This window comes from Dromiciops gliroides, chromosome 6 (genome assembly GCF_019393635.1).
Source record: "Dromiciops gliroides isolate mDroGli1 chromosome 6, mDroGli1.pri, whole genome shotgun sequence".
Lineage (NCBI taxonomy): Eukaryota > Metazoa > Chordata > Mammalia > Microbiotheria > Microbiotheriidae > Dromiciops > Dromiciops gliroides.
The window spans coordinates 161394913-161412158 of NC_057866.1; positions in this window are offsets into that span (position 1 = coordinate 161394913).

The window sequence follows — 17246 nt, forward strand, 5'->3', positions numbered from 1 at the left end:
GGTTACTTATTAAAGTAGTACAATAAAAATAGTTGCTATAAACATTGCCAGCCCACCCCCCAAAGCAAGGGCACATTCTCCCACATGTATATATAGAATATTGGGGTAAATTGGCTCAAGCTTAGCGAGCATATGCTGCAGAGGGGTGATTAAAGCTCCTGGCTGCTGAGAATGCTTTTTTCTCCTTCATTTGAAGTTCTTTCTTGGCTCATAGGAAGTCCCTCCTAGGCATGGTATAGTTTTCCCATAGCTCCTTCTGGAGTCCTAAAGTTGTCATTCCCCTTTGTGTTCAGTTTGTCTTCAGTTCCTGACATAGGACTTGATATCAGCTTACTGCTGTTCTAGGGATACTGCTAAGGTACCCATAGGAAGTGCAAAATCAAGCACAAAAGCATCTAAGCATCTTCTGATTGCAGTCTATTGACCTTTTGCCCAACTGCACTCTTCAGTATTAGCTTTAACCCAATTTCAAATACAGTTGTTCAAAACAAACTTGATTTTCCTTCATTTTAGCCAAGCTTCTCAGAACAATATGCCCCAAAATAGCCCTGGCATAGCTGTCCAAGATTCATCCAAATTGCCTAATGGACATCATGCTATTTTTTAAAAATCAGAAATACCTAGGTTTAAAATCCATCTTGATACAAGTCATTTAACATCTGCAAGATGGAGATAGTAATACCACTTATACTTGCCTCATACAAGAAGTGTGAATAAATTCACTATAAGCTCAAGTAAGAATGCACGAAAAGTGGATTGTAATTTTTTTTTTTGCAGGGCAATGAGGGTTAAGTGACTTGCCCAGGGTCACACAGCTAGTAAATGTAGTAAGTGCCAAGTGTCTTAGGCCTGATTTGAACTCAGGTCCTCCTGAATCCAGGGCCGGTGCTCTATCCACTGTGCCACCTAGCTGCCCCCATTGTAAATCTTAAAGCTCTATTTAAATATCACCTTTTTTTGTCTAAATCTATGATTTAATTGGTATAGGGAATTCTCTATGAGTAAACTCCCTCTACTAATGTTTACTGTCAAGTGTTTAAGAGATCCCTGGGCACTGAGACATTGAGTAACTTGTTAAAAGTCATGCAGCCAGTATGTGTCAGAGGTGAAACTCGAGTCTAGGTCTTCCTACCTCAGACTGGCCTTCTATCAACTACATCATGCTGTCTCTCGAGACCACCTCTTCTTATAGTTTGTTTACACTGAGATCTATATGTACATCATTTCTCATAGGCAATTCATAAAAGAAAGTTAAAGTAAACTAAAATTGAGGTCTGTTTAAATTCTGAGTGATCAATGAAATTAGCACTGAACTTGCCCACACTTAAGAAAATGAATTCGTTTCTCTTGTGGCCTTTACCAACTTTTTCTATTGCTTTGCATTTTAAATAGGAAATTACAGTTGTTCATGTGAGAAAATGATCTACGGATAAGATTATTTGGAATTTACTTTAAGATATAAAAAAAGGTTAATTGAGCCTCTGAGACCAATTGGCCTCCATGGAAGTGGGTACTCTGAAGTCTACTTGAAAAAGAAAAGAAAGGGAGGAACAGAGAATGGAAATGTGCTTTCCTTCCTTCTCAAAGGGAATAAAAGGTAAGAGAGGAGAAGGTGAAAGGGAGAGGAATCCAGGAACACCAGTTCACAGACAGAGATAGAGAAATACAGAGACTGGCTTACAAGATTTACCATGAGATGAATCAGTGAAGGAACAAAGAGGAGCCTAGCTCCTTTTACATTCCAATAAAGACCATAACTGTTACTCATAGACTAATTAAGGGTTGTTGTAACTGTGTAACTTTCCTTCCGTTTGTTGTTTTAACTTTGTGATGTTTCCATGTAGGGAAAATAACACAACAAGATGTCTCCTGTGCATGTGCTATGATCATACAAGATTCCTTGATAGGTATAATCACAAAGATAGCTCTTTTTTATTATCTTCTGATTATCAATATTAAGAAAGGTATAAAATAGGGAGATGGATGCTTGCTCACAATTGATGTCTGGCTCTATGATAGATGATGTCTTCCACAGAGTCCCAAATGGAAGAAGAATGTCCTAGAGATGGTTAGGTTCTCTACCTGTATCTGGCAATGTTCTGATTGCATTAAGCCCCTCAACAGGTTGGGGCCTCTTCAAAGAAATTCACAACTAATCAAAAAAGACTGGGCAATGATAATGCACAAATAAAACCCCAAAATGATAAAGGATATTGATTGTCCACATCAAGTCCCTTGACTTTGTCTACCACTCTCGATAACCTACACAGGCACTATAGAAAAACAAGAAGATGGACTCAGAATTAAATCTTTCTAAAGACTCAGACATGACCTTCCAGCTTAAGGTCAAGTTTATCTGAAATGTAGAGTGTGTAAAAAAGAGTAGCATGAAATAAAATTGGAAAGGTAGATTGGAGCCAGATCTGATGGTGCTTTAAATACCAGACTAAGAAGCTTGTATTTTGCCAACAAATCATTAGAAAGTCACTGAAGGTTTTTGAGAAAGGGAGTACTGTGGTCAGAACTAGATCTTGGGAAAATTATTTTGGTAGCTGTGTGGAAGATGGATTGGAGAAAGGAGAGACTGAAAGCAAGGAGACTTATTAGGAGACAAATCAATAGGATAATTAGAGTAATGAATTAGGGTAATGACCAAGTGAATAAAGAGAAATGAACAGGTATAATAAATGTTATGGAGGTAGAATTGGTGGCACATGGCAATATGAGATGAGGGAGAGGCATGAGGCAAGGATGACTTCAAGATTATGAGTCAAGGTTACAGGGAGGATGGAGATGCCCCCAATAAAGAGAAGGAAATTTGGAAGGGCTGCTTTTGAAAAAAAAGTAACAAGTGGATATCTTAATCAATTTCTAAGTCTTTTTATTCCCACCTTCACAACATCTCTCACAAAAATCTCCTCTCCACTCATCTGGCCACCAGATTAGTACAGTCATTCTTCATCTCTCACCTAGACAATTATAACAGCCTTCCAAATCTCTTCACACGTCTCTAAATCAATTCTCTTCACAATCATCTGAGGGCAGTGACTGTTTTTTCCTTTCTTTGTAGCCCCATTGCTTAACATAGTGTCTGGAACATAGCTGGTGCTCAATAAATGCTTATTGACAGACTCCCTTCTTGACTGACATTGAATTGAATGTAAGATGCTGACTGGACATCCATGAAGAGCTATCCATCAATAAGTGTGTGGTGTAGACCTGGCATTAAAAGAGACAGATTAGAGATAAATATGCAAACACTGTAGAGTCATCTGCATATATTTGATAATTGAACCCATGAGAAGGAACAATATAACCAAGGAAGAGAGGGGAGAGAAAGAAGAGGGATCAGGACAAAGCCCTGGAGGATACTAAAATAAGGGGCATGTGATAAATAATGAGACAGCAAGGTAAACTGAAGAGCGATTATCAGGCAAGAAGAAGCTGAAGAAAACCAGTGATGGAAATTAAAGAAGAGAGAAAGAGAGAATCAAGGAGTGGTTGGAAATTTAATTAGCTGAAGAGAGTTCAAGGAAAATGAGGACTAAGAAGACAACATCAGAGGGATGGAGTCAACATGGCAGAGAAAAGGCAGGCACTCACCTGAGCTCTCCAAAATTCCCCTCCAAACAACTTTAAGTAACATATCAAAACAAATTCTGGAATGGCAGAACCCACAAAAAGGATAGAGTTAGGCAACTTTTCAGCCCAAAACAATTTAGCAAGTAAGCAGGAAAGGTCTGTAGCACCAGGGTGAGAGTGGAACACAGGCCATGTCAGTGCAGGCTGCACCCAGAAAACCAGGAGCAGACCTTGTGGGGCAGCTTAATCAACAACAACAACAACAGACAGATATGTACAAAAATATTTATAGCAGCTCTTTTTTTGGTAACAAATAATTGGAAATTGAGGTGATACCCATCAACTGGGAAATAGCTAAATAGATTGTGGTATATGACAGTGTTAGAATGCTATTGTGCTATAAGAAATGACAAGCAGGAAAAGCTTGAAAGATTCATATGAACTGATGCAAAGAGAAATGAACAAAACCACAAGAACATTGTACCTAGTAATAGTAATATTGTACAATGATCAACTGTGAATGACTTAGCTATTTTCAGCAACACAATGATCCAAGACAATTTTGAAGGACTAATGATGAAAAATGTCATCCATTCCCAGAAAAAGAACTAATGGAGTCTGAATGCAGATTGAAGCATACTTTCAAATTTTTTTCTTTACTTTTCTTGGGGCTTTTTTAGTCTCTGTTTTCTTTCACAATGACTAATAAGGAAATATATATAAATAGTATGCATATAACCTATACCAAATTGCTTACCTTCTCAATGAGGAGGGAGTGGAGGGAGGGAGAGAATTTGGAACTTAAATTAAAAAAAAAAAGAATCTTAAAAATTATTTTACATGTAATTGGAAAAATGAATTACTAAGTACATTTTAAAAATAAGATGATATCAGATTTAATTGTGCAGAGATTGATGGTAAAATGTAGATTGGTTGCATAAGAACCCAGTGTTGAGACAGGAGCAGATGGTGAGGTGGTTGTAGAATGACGAATAGACAATTACAAAGGTTTAGTAGCAAAAATAAGCAGAGATATGAGCTGGAGGAGGTAGTGGTGTTAAGTAAAGTGCTTCCCCACCCCCCAACGATTTTCTAGTAATGGGGAAAACCTGAGCATGATAGTAAACAATAAAGAGAGAGTTAGAAGAAAGGGAAATACTGAAGATAGTGACAGTATGTAGAAGAGAGACAAAATGAGTGATGAGATAAGTTTATGTAGAGGATGTGTAGGCATGGGATCAAGATCCTAAAAGCAAGAGTTGACCTCTACCAAGGGAAAGGTTACAGCTTTCTCAAGCTGATGCACAGAAGGGAATGGGGAATGGGGAATGGGGAATGTGATAGAGCAGAGGTGTCAAACATTGATTGTGGCATTAACCCACAACACTCCTGAATTCAGCCCAAGCCAGGTTAAAATACAATTGGGAAATATTTAACAAAATAAATAAAAATACACTAGAACATAGATAATGTTAGTGAGTTTCTAACTTAATATGCTGTCCAATCCATATAGATAGTTTAATGGTCTTTGTTTCCATTTGAGATTAACATCACTGGCATAAAGGAATTTTGAGGTAAAGAGAAGGAAGGAGACATGAGGTAGCTTATTATGGATAACATCAATTATCTTTCTCAAGTAGGACATAAGGTGCTCTACTAAAAGAGTGAGGGGAAGAGTGCTGTCCATGTGGGCTTGAGTAGAGAGAAGATGCTTTGGAACTGTTGCTGTAAGCAGCATGATAAAGAACCAATTGTAAAAGAATAAAAGCATTACTGCATAGCAGTAAGGGTCTAGTTGAGATTAATGAGCTCCAGTGTAAAGTAGATAGGGCAGTTATATAGCACAATGAATAAAGCACCAGGGATGGAGTCCAGAAGCCTCATCTTCCTGAGTTCAAATCCAGCCTCAGATACTTATTAATTGTGTAATCCTGGACAAGTCGCTTAACACTGTTTGCCTCAATTTCCTCATCTGTAAAATAAACTGGAAGAGGAAATGGCAGACCACTCCAGTATCTTTGCCAAGAAAACCCCAAATGGGGTCACAAAGAGTCAGAAATGACTGAACAACAACAACAATGTGTAGTGGACACAGTCAATAAAGTTGTAATGTCATCCAGCCAGACTGTGAGTGGTAACATATAGTTGAGTATTTGCAGAGTATGATTGATGGAAAGTCTTTGGAGCAAAGATTTCAAAGGTAGAGGACATTGTTGATTTGAACTGGTAAACTTATTTATTTATTTATTTATTTGTTTATTTGTTTATTTTTGTGGATGTTAAGGGCTAAAATTCTAGCTAAACTGTCTAAAATCTAATGAGTGGTCGCCAATAAATTATAAGCTTTAGCAAGAGTTAGACTTTTAAGCATTTATTAAGGAGAATAAGAATTTGGTAAAGAGAGAAGAAAGGCTTAGATTCCTCTATCTATTAAAGGGAGAGTGCATTTCTAGCTGCCTTCTCCACCAGCGTCCCCAGGAAAGAGCCTGAGACCGAGCACCAGTCTCTTCCTTCTTCCTCCCACTAGCCAGCGTCACTTCCTGACGCCAAAGAAAAGACTCCTGGTCTTGCCGTCAAAGACCTTCACTTCATGGGCGGAACTCTTCTACAGTAAGTCTCCAGCAGGTGGCGTCATTCCAATCGTTACATGGGCAATGAGGGTTAAATGATTTGCCCAGAGTTACACAGCTAGTGTCAAGTGTCTGAGGCCAGATTTGAAGTCAGGTCCTCCTGAATCCAGGGCTGGTGCTTTATCCACTGTGCCACCTAGCTGCCCCTAATGGTAAACTTTAAAGTCAAGACTCCAAAGGGAGAAAAGTGAAACCAGAGAAGGGATGATAGACTGGTAAAACCAGGAAGAGTAAAAGCACTGGAGATTACAGAATAGATGAGGAATAAATAGGCTTAGGAGTGATGTAGAGAGACAAATGGAAGGAAGGAATAAGCGATAGAAAATATAGTACTAGATTGCAAAGGTGGCATACAGGTAGGACCACCCTGTGGGTGGCTGAGGTCAACTCAAGTTGTAGGACATGGAAATTGAATTTAGTAAACTATAAGGCTAAAGTGTTCTATAGTCATTAGCATAGATATGAGAGTCCCCAAGTATGACAGCAGGTTACTCTTTCTACTGATGCAGTTTGTGACTCATCCATATTTCATGAATCACTATGTTTCACCTTGAACTTCTTCATATTTAGTTAGGCTATGGATAGATTGTAGCTGAGAGAGAGACACACAGAGAGAGAGAGAGACAGAGAAAAACGGAGAGAGAAACATTTATGGATGAAATCACAAATTTATGATATATGGAAGTTATTTCTTTGTATTTATAAACAGCAAGGACTGACAGTGAAGTGTGAAAGTCAAGAAGGTATTTGGGAAAGAGCACTGGATTTCAAATTTGGGGATGTGGATACGAATCCTACCTACAGTGTATGAGCCAGGGAACGTCACATACTCTGTAGTCCTGTCTCATCATCTATAAAATGCAGCAGCATTGAATGCTTTTAAAGAAGTGCAATATTCTCTTTCATCTCTACATCCCACGAGCCTATAAATTGATGGGAGAAGAAGTTGAGAACCTGCCCCCAGTTGTAAAATGAGCCTGGCTAGAAAAGAATCCAGATACAAAAAGGAGGCAATAGGAAAGTACAGAAGTCAGACAGGTCAAACCCTGGCTCCTATTGGAAAGAATGAAGTAGGGCAGAGGGAGCTATTCCTGAACATAGATTGCTGTGGGAAAACAAAGATAAAGGTGAGTAGGAAAACAAAGTACGACATATTAAATTTTTTATAAAGGTTCCAGCCTGGCTTGGGAGTCAGTGCTTAATTTCATGGCTAAGATGAGTAGTGAAGCACACCAACCCCTCTTCCATTTTCTTTTTTTTTTTTTTTGTGGGGCAATGAGGGTTAAGTGACTTGCCTGCCCAGGGTCACACAGCTAGTAAGTGTCAAGTGTCTGATTTGAACTCAGGTCCTCCTGAATCCAGGGCCAGTGCTTTATCCACTGCACTACCTAGCTGCCCCAGCCCCTCTTCCATTTTCAAAGACAATTTTATGATATGTGAGTTTTTTGATGCTTTCCTCAAAAGAGGTGAATTATTGAGCTAAGCCTGACCATGATCTTCTATGATAGATCCATGCATTTGCACCTTTGAGTAAATTTAGTTAAGTAATCAGACAAGCCTTGACTAATCACCTACTATGTGCCAGGAATGATGGTTCCTAGGCATGGAGGATACAAAAACAAAAACAAGACATTCCTCTCAAGGACCTTGTGTGTCTACTGGTCTGGAAAGGCAGCCTGGCAAAGGGGGCAAAGGACTGGCCTTTGTAGTCAGGAAGATCACAAACTACCTGTGTCACTCACCATAATCTCCCTGTGCCTCAGGCTACTGTCCAAAACTATGAATTACAGAAGAATTGCCAATCTGAACAGGCAGAGGAAGTTTCCACATTGGGAGATTCCTACCCTAATGAAATTACACACGCACATGCACCACACCACATTAAAACTAAATAAAACTCAGGGTGTGTGATTATAAGGATACAGTGTCTCTAACTCAAAATATTAACATGAATACTTTCTCATTTGTAGGCTGGCAAAAAAAAATAAGTTGTTATATATATATGAACATTATCAACATAGCTGGGTCTAAACATTGGTCATTGTTGCTGTTGAGTCGTTTCAGTCAGGTGCAACTCTCTGTGACAATTTTGGGGTTTTCTTGGAAGAGATAATGGGGTAGTTTGCCATTTTCTTCTGTAGTTCATTTTAAAATGAGGAAACTGAGGTAAACAGGGTTAAATGACTTTCCCAGGTTCACACAACTCGTAAGTAGCTGAGGCTAGACTCAGGTCCTCCTGACTCCAGAGTTAACACTCTATCCACCATTAAAAAAATGCACCCTGCCTCCCTTCTCCACTGACATATATACATTTTCTTAAATGGACCTGGGAGTGAGTCCATGTTTTGATGTAAATAAACATTTTTAACCCATTAGGTAGTTACAAGGACTGAGAGAATTTCATATGAATATTCCTCCATGATATATGCCAAGTTTTATAATGATTTTGTAGAATGTGGGAATCATGAGCGATCATAGATTTAGAAATCTGAGATCCAGGAAAATGAAGAAACTCACTCAAGATCATCCAGGTTTCAGAGATAAAATTTGAACCCAGGTTCCCTGACTCCAAAACCAATGTCCTTTCTGTGAAAGCTCTTGTCAGGGACCCGTTTTCTTTCTGGGGGTGGGGGGTGCTATTGAGGGAGCTGTTGCACCCCTAGAACTTAACAGAGTACTCAACATTTATCAGTTTCTAAATAAATGCTAGTCAGATTATAAAGAATTCCAAGAATAAAAAATTAATTTGGAGGGTTTTTTGTTCTTGTTCTTGTTTTTGCTGCTTTAAATGTGCCAAAAAATTCCTCATAGCCACACTTCAAGGTAAGTACTGTCTGTATCACTGCTTCCATTTTACATAGGAAGAAACTAAGACTCTGATCAGTAAAGTGACTTGACCAAGGCCAAGTCTTCAAAGCCTGACCTTCTGACACATGGACCAGAGCTCTTTTCATCACACCACAAGAAGGAGACCCTGGAAAAGAGACCAATGTTCATGATTCTTTGTAAAACTTCCACTGGGCAGGATGTTAGGCACATTTTTGTGGGGAATCTTGGGGCAAAGTGCCTTGGAATGGAATAGAAGGAAAATTCTCAGGTCCCTTTATTTTTTTTTTTTGCCATGAAGGAGGCAAACTAGGTGGTATGATAGATTGAATATTGGCTTGGAAGTCAGGAGGACCTGAGTTCAAATCCAACCTCAAACATATAGTAGTTGTGTGAGCCTGAGTAAATCTCTTAGCCTCTCTCAGCCTAGATTTCCTCATCAGCACAATGGAGACAATAATAGCAACTATCCTATACAAGGTTATTGTGAGGACAAAATGAGATATTTAAAGCACTTTACAAACTACAAAATTCTAGTTCTTATCATTTTAGTCCTAATTATTTGAAAGAGGCCAGGAAGCTATGAAAGTTAAAGAAGGAAAGAAGCATTGGTCATTATGTTGGTTCAAAATAAAAAGTGGTTCCAGTAAATTCAACAAGAAAGGTGGGGCTAATTGTTATTATGTGGCAATGTCTGGAAATTCCCAGATAAAGTATGTAGCAGTGCTAAAATATACTGGAAGTTAGCAAGAATAGACTCAAGTGGAGATCAAAATGTCTACACAAGCTTATGCCCTAAGGACCAATGAAATGAACCAAGACACTCTGATGTGGTGTGAGGTTGTTAACTGGAAATTGGAATGAAGCTCCTAGTCACCTTATTCCCAAGAATGTCACTCCCACCCCAGCAGTAACAGCAGTAACTGGCCGTGTCAAATGTCAGGTCTCTTGACCTTTCTAAGCTTCAATTTCATCTTGTAAAGTGTTTTTTGACAAAATGATGCTTAAAGTCCAGCCATTAAAAAAGTTTGTTTTCCTGGTGCCCTTATTGGAAGAGTCCCTCTGATGTGTCCATATTCAGAGAATCTATAGTTCTAATCTTATTTTCTCTATAATCTGTGCTCTTATTTCAGAAAAGATTTCCCTCTCTCATTCTGGACACTTATCATGTCTCTATAGCTCTGTCATGTTTAGGGCTGTCTGAGATTTTTTCCCCCTGAACTAGATGAATTCAAAATGGACTGAATGAAACTGGTTTTCTGCAAATGAAGTGGCTTCTAGTAGCTTATGAGGGGATTTTATTATTTGGTTCTTATGTCTATAGATGTATCAGAAAATGTAGTCTCTCAGTAATTTGTGTAATGGGTTACCATCTACTCCTTAAAGCATGCTCAGATATTCTCTACCTGCCCTTAGGGACAGGGTAGAAATCTGGACATGAAAAGATATATCCTCTACATCCTTTTGATTTTGCATAGAACATCACTGGGGTAAATCCCATTTCCTAATCCCTAATCAAGGTATGATTCTAATCAATCTATGATTCTTTATTGCTGAGCATTTCTATTTGTGTGTGTGTGAGGATAAATTACCTCTGCCATCTCTGATTCATGTCTGCATATTGGGTCTCATTTTTTTATTCCCTTCCTGCCTCCTTAAATGGGAAAACAGGCCAATTCCTTGAAACTAATTATTTGGCAAAATGCAAAACCCAATTCCATAACCCCATGCACTTCTATACTTTGTTGCATTGGTAGTCTCACTGATATGAGTTCTCTCTTCAGTGGTAGACATCATTAGATAAACCTAGCTCCTCATCCTCTTCACTCTTCTTCTCACAGAGAGGCAGAGTACTGGATTCAGAGTCAGGATGATCATCATTTAAATAAAGCCTCAAACATTTACTAGCTATCTAACTCTGGGCATGTCCCTTAACCATTCCAAGACTCATTTTCCTCCAAGAATAGTAATATCACCTATTTTGTAGGATTGCTTTGAGGATCAAATAAGCTAATATATGAAAAGTGCCTTATAAATCTTAAAGTTATTCATTAATACACTGTGTGCTCTCATCTGAATGATCCAAAAATCTTCCCATGTGATGGGAACAAAGAAAGATTTCACTCAACCTGCTAATGGCTTTCCTTCCCTTTTTTTGGTCTTATGTAGTACCAGTGGAGCATGTGGGCTCTCCATTGGTTATTCCTTACTCATGTTCCATGACTGGCCACCCTTCTTTGTTTTAGGTCCCATATCACTTTTATAGCATCCTTTAGACCAGTGGTGTCCAATAAATACATGGCCCACAACACTCCTTAATGTGGCCCAAACCAGATTAAAATGTAATTGGAAAATATAAAATAAAAAAACATAGATAATATTACACTTTAAAGCCAAGTCAATATGTGGTCTGCAGGGATCCTTATAAATGAATTTGTAGCCCCCATTTCCATTTGAGTTTGACACTACTGCTTTAGACTGCTTCTCTAAACAATTCTTCATTTGTTATGAGATACATTAGAAAGCATTATGGAGTTCCAAATAACCAAGCATTACAGCTACATTTACCCATTACAGAGGAGAAGGAAAGCTAGAAAAACTAGTTGGAATCTAGTTGGTTGATTATTTTGACTTGGACTTTTCAGCAAGTTGTCTTGTCATAGGGAAGATATAGCCTTGGACAGGAACCACACTGGAGAAAGTCCAACATATTTGGGACAGATTTAAGCTGTCATATAAACCAGACCATAAGACATAGAAATTAAGGCAATACATTTTTAGAAAATACATAACTGTAATTTAATAGTACTCTATAACATGAAGTTGGAGATATTTTTAACAACCTAGTTATAGCATAAATTCCTTGTATCTTTTTAAGCCTATCCATTTAAATTGTTATAACATGATACTTGAAAAGTTCTATGAATAGGAAAAGATTACAATTCATATAAAGAGGTCATCCAACTTAGATTTCTTATGATTTACAAAACATTTCCCAATGTTAAGTATGAGTATCATTTTTTTGCCTTTACAGATAAAGAAACTGGGGCTTAAAAACTGACTTCACCAGTCACACAACTAATAAGTATTGGAGCCATTATGCATCACTACCTCATTATCATTAAATGAAAATTCAGTCAGAACTTATTGAGCACCTACTATGTTCTTGGTGCTGAGTGTGGTACAAAATGGATAAGACATAGCCTCTGAGCTATAGGATTTTCCAGTCAAAAGAAAATGAATATTGAAACAATATTTTTACACAAAGTTTTTTTTCTATACAGCATCAAGAAAGTCAGTATTCGACAATATTTAACCTTTCTGTGCCTCAATTTCCTCAACTTTAAAATGAGGGAATTGGATTAGATGATTGCTCAGTTCCCTTCTATTGCTAAATCTATCAATTCTTTCCCCTCTATTTCTGATATGACAACCCCACTCAAGGTCTTCTTTATTTCCTACCAGAATCATTGTAGTGATCTCCTAACAAGTCTTCTGCGTCTACTCTTTTCCCCATTCAAGCCACACTTCATTTTGCTTTCGGACTTTTCTTTGCTCTCCCATGTGTATACATCTGGTCATGTCACCATTCTGCTCCAAACATGTTAACATTTCCCTATTCCCTACAAAATAAAATTCAAACTCCTTTAATGAAAGACACTCAAAACCCACCACAATCTCAGATACCAACCTTTTGCATTATTTTATACTTCCCTCTACATTATCCATACAAGCTAGATTATCTAACTATTGAAACATTCTACCTTCCTGACTCTGTGGCTTTCTGCATATTATCCTCTATGCTGGACATCCTTGCCCTATGGCCACTGGTTTTCTAACCATTCCTTTAAAAACTAGCCCAAATGCCAGCTTCTACAAGAAGACTTCCTTTTTCTTTCTGAGAATGCCCCCTACCCTTAGATCTGTTTGCTCTTCTCTTATGTACTTCCTATTTCCCTAGTAAACCCGATCATGATTGGAACCATATCTTCTCTCAACTTTGTAACTCATCCAGTGCTTAGCACATTGCTTGACACATAAAAGATATTCAATAAATGTTCACTGAATTGAATTTCTCAATAGGAGTGTTTGCAGCATAAATTATTCTAGTAATTATGTCAGTCTTCCATTCGACATTTCCTCCTGAAAGACTACAATGATTAAGTCAACTCATTCCAATAATTTATATATAGTGCTTCAAGCTTTGCAAAACACTTTATATATAATATTATTTATAATTATATAATATTTATAATTTATATATATATACACATATATAAAATCTTATTTTATCCCCATGACAACCCTGTGAGGAAGGTACTGTTGTGATCTCACTTTTATAGATGAGGACTGCTGAGTGACTTGCCCAATATTATATAGTCAAAAAATCTGAGGCAAGATTCAAATTCAAGTCTTCTTGACCTAGGCCTAGCATTGTATCCACTAAGATACCCAGGATTTCAGACAGAGACAGAGACAGAGAGACAGAAAGACAGACTGAAAGAGAGAGAGAGAGAGAGAGAGAGAGAGAACTAGAACTACCTACTAACTGCTTGAATGGAACTGAATAAAAAAGATGGGCCAAATATTTTTTCCATTTTATTCTCAGAGTTTCAATGAGACCAGAAAAATTTTACACACACACACACACACACACACACACACACACACACACGAATTGCAAATTTATGACATCCAATGTTGCTTGCCTCCCAGAGCTCTGACTTCCTTCCATTAAGGTGATCAAAAACAAGAAGAAGGGGACAGGGGAATCTTTACACCAGAGATCTAATTGAAATAGCATGCCATAACCTGGAGCAAAATAGCAATTAGAACCCAATATACATTTCTTACCCAGTGCCCAGAAGTACCCCCATTGTCTGATTTAAATTCCCTTAATGGATCCTTTTTTTTTTATTCTGTTGTCTAGAAAATCATTGTTTCTGCTCAGCATGAGACAGTTCTCTGGTATGGTTTTCTTTTCATTTGTTCTGTTTAATTACCTCCAATTCAATAACTTTTTAAAATCCAAAAAATAATTAGAGCAACTTCATCCAAAAGTCCATTTTTAATAGATCTTTTCTTTCTTTCTTTTTGAAAGTTGAGCATATAAGAAATTTATTTTTTATTCAATTTGTAAAGGTCTCTTTTTAAACAATCAAAAAAAGATGGTATAGTTCTCTTAGAACACTAGTTTACTCATTTGACATTTTCTCCATCCCACCATTCTTCTTTATGAAATCACCAAAGCAGAAAATCATTACAATACTTACTGAAAGTCACTACTAGCTGCATCAGTGTTGACTTGTATAAAACTATAAACAAAGGGTGTCGCAGTGAATAAAGTACTGGTCTTGGATTCAGGAGGACCTGAGTTCAAATCCGGCCTCAGACACTTGACACTTACTAGCTGTGTGACTCTGGGCAAGTCACTTAACCCTCATTGCCCCATCCAAAAAAATAAGAAAAACTATAAGCAATATAGATTCAAAGGCCTCTCAACTAGCTAGATATACACAGCAGAAGAAGGCTAAAGCAGACTATACCCTCAAAGAGTGGAGGAGGAGAAAGGAAATCCAGCATGTGTCAAAAACAGGAAAATAGAAACATAAAAGTTATTTCCTAAAAACCTTTGCCTCCATTTTCTCTTCTAAGATTTTTTAAAGGTTCTGGGCTAAGTAATAAGTATTTCAACAAATCATGGATAATTATTGACAATGATCACTTTAAATATTCATAATAATTAATCAAGTGCAAATAGTAGACCCTTTGACAACCAGGTGTACATTCCTGACTCTCTGCTTTCAAGATTTCCCTTCTCCTATCCATTCTCCAGAGAGCTACCACAGTCATTTTTCTCAAACACAGGTCTAACCACATCATTCCCCTACTCAGGAAACTTCAGTGGCTCCTTATTCTTTCTAGCACTAAGTATGAACTCCTTTTCCTGCCTAGCATTTAAAGTCAGCCTTGGTTTATATTCATCCTTTTCTTGTACTTTCCTAGCTTACTCATTGTTTCCAGAGGCCAGCTTTTTATCTCCCATGTGTGAGCCTTTGAACAGGCTAGAAAGAAATGCATATTCATCTTACCCTCTCCTCTGAGAAAGCCTTGCTTACTTCAGGGCTCAACTCAGTCCCCACCCTTCTACAGGAAGCCTCTCCTGATCCCCCTTACTATTGTTATTTTCTTCTTCCTCAAATCATATTGTATTCATTTGTCCATTTAGTTGTTGTATGCCACAGAATGTAAGCTTGTTGAGGTCAGAGACTGATTTTTACTTTTCTTTGCATCTTTAATACATACTATGGAGCCCTTGCATTGTAGGTACTTCAAACAGCGTACATAGCAGATAAATGCATATATATATATATGTGTGTGTGTGTGTGTGTGTGTGTGTGTGTGTATTTCTACCTTATTTTTATATATAGTTGTTCACATTTTGTCTCCCCCATTAGACTGTGAGTTCCTTCAGAGCAGGAACTGGGTTGGGGTTGGGTTTGTTGTTTTTGTGGTTTTTTTGGTACTTACCACAGTGTCTGACACATAGTAGGTGCTTAATAATGCTTATCTCCTTGATTTGTTAACTTGGTAATTTTTTTAGACTGCATTGCACTAAATCATTCACTAACACAGTCCTAGGACTCAAGATGTTGTCCACTCAGCATCCACTCAAAATGTTGTCCTATAGACATCCTTCCTTCTGCAATATGGCTCAGTTTTTTCCAAGTATGAAACTCCATAAGTCATAGTAAATGAAAATTAGGCTACAGTTACTCTATTAGAGATAACCAAAATGTTTCTCTATATTTTTCTCCTTGTTAACTAAGAAACTAGACTAGTGATCGTACAGTATATACTCAATCTTTTGTTATTTCAATATTTAGTTTAAGAATTCTTTTGTTTGTAAAATGGTCTGCTTAGGGAAATATAGACAGAAGATTTATAGGAGCTTAAGGCTAAACCCAGATCATTCTGAGTTTATCCAAATGAAATAAAAATAATTTTCTTCATCATATAGGTCTCCTTTGAATTAACCCATAAGTGGAATATTTTTACACTATGCTCTCACCTGTGGCTCCAACACACTGAGTTGTAGGACATCTGGAGCCACATCCTGGTAAAGCCATCTCAGCAAATAGGCTAAAGTAGGCTGAGAGTAACCAATGAACCTAAAACCCATCAGTGAGTTAGAGCTATATCTACCCCAAACATGTAAAGACTTTCCCAGCAGCATAGGTAGATGAGAACAATTTATTCCACAGCCATAAAGGCAACCGAAGCAAGCACCATGGAGTTCTTAGAGCTTCATCAGACATCCAAGATGCCAAGGTCAACCACTGTATTCAGGGCCATTGTCAGTTATCCTGACTTTTGTCTTGCCATAGGACTTCAATGACCCTGGAAGAGACAGTGAGGTTGATGACTTTGTGCAACTCTGCCTCACTTAAATCCAATTCATGCACAAATGAAGACATTACCTCTGTTGTCATTGGTCCTCTTTGAAAATGAAGGATGAACAATGAATAGAATACTAATGAACCAAATGCCATCATCCTAAATTCATCTATTGGTACTATATAACTCACATAGAGGAAATGTTGTGAATTGTACAATATATACACATAGCACTGTGTCCACAGTCTTCAAGTCTAGCCATACATGGATATGCAAAAGTACTTGTCACTGATGATGAAAAATGGCATCCCTCTCATGACAGAGAGTTAATAAACAAAATATGCAGAATATAAGAGGACATGTGATTTTTTGTTGTTGTCAGGAAATTCCCTTTATGAGAACAAACTTCACCAAAGCAAATCAAACTCATGACTTAGTTAATTAGTGATTTAGTTGGGGTGACACCATGAATAAATCTTAATGGGAGGCTATGAATCAAGGTCTTTCTGAGTCCAAGTCTAACGTTTTATCCACTACAACAGTGGTGTCAAACAATTAGAAACTGGGCCATTTAAAGTACATAGGGGGTCAATAAAGTATATAAAGATTCCTGCAGGAGGCATATCGACTTAGATGTTAACATTAGCTATATATTTTTTTATATTCTTAGTTATTTTGTTAATTATTTCTCAATTATATTTTAATCTGGTTCCTGAGCACTCAAGAGTATAGGGGTCCATGTGGCTCAAGGATCTCTGTGTTTGACCCCTCTTTACAACAACTTGCTGCCTGTTTGTAGACATACTTTGG